The sequence below is a fragment of the Myotis brandtii genome, unplaced genomic scaffold (assembly GCF_000412655.1).
Source record: "Myotis brandtii unplaced genomic scaffold, ASM41265v1 scaffold964, whole genome shotgun sequence".
In the NCBI taxonomy this organism is placed as follows: Eukaryota; Metazoa; Chordata; class Mammalia; order Chiroptera; family Vespertilionidae; genus Myotis; species Myotis brandtii.
Window position 1 is genome coordinate 201,190 of NW_005371989.1, and position 502 is coordinate 201,691.

Consider the following 502-nt stretch of genomic DNA (forward strand, 5'->3'; position numbering starts at 1 on the left):
TTTCTAAACTCTCTATCCCTCTCCCTTCCTCTCTGTAAAAAATCAAAAAGATTTATAAAAAAAAAAAAAAAATAATCACATTGCTCAACTATAAAAAAAAAAGTAAAATATGGGTCTGTTTGAAATGCACCCCGAAGGACAAGTAGTTGATTATGATTCTTGAATCAGAAGGGGGAATTGGCGTTTGGGAATAGAGGGAGAAGAGGGACTTGGAAATTTAGGCAATTATTGTCAGATTGCGGTGGTAGAGGGTCCAGGGTTGTGGGTTTGAGACCCCCGCTCCCTAAACATTGGGGAAACTCAGGAGAAAACGGGTCCCCCTGCAAAGAAAGGAAGGACTTGGAAGCCCACGGACCACACCTCCTCCCACGCAGGACACCACGGAGTCACGACTGTCCCCTGATGACCCTCCCTGTGGTCACCACACCACCTGGGAGACTCAGGGGGGCGGGCACGGAGAGGCTCAGGGGCCGAAGCCGCCGCTGGCAGTGACCGTACGGAC

At 49.4% G+C, this 502-nt stretch overlaps 1 protein-coding gene across 1 annotated transcript in view; it reads right to left on the minus strand.

The window, feature by feature from the left end:
* The window catches only part of LOC102262069 (zinc finger protein 14-like), a 48,852-nt gene that overhangs the window by 48,005 nt on the left and 345 nt on the right, over positions 1-502 (minus strand).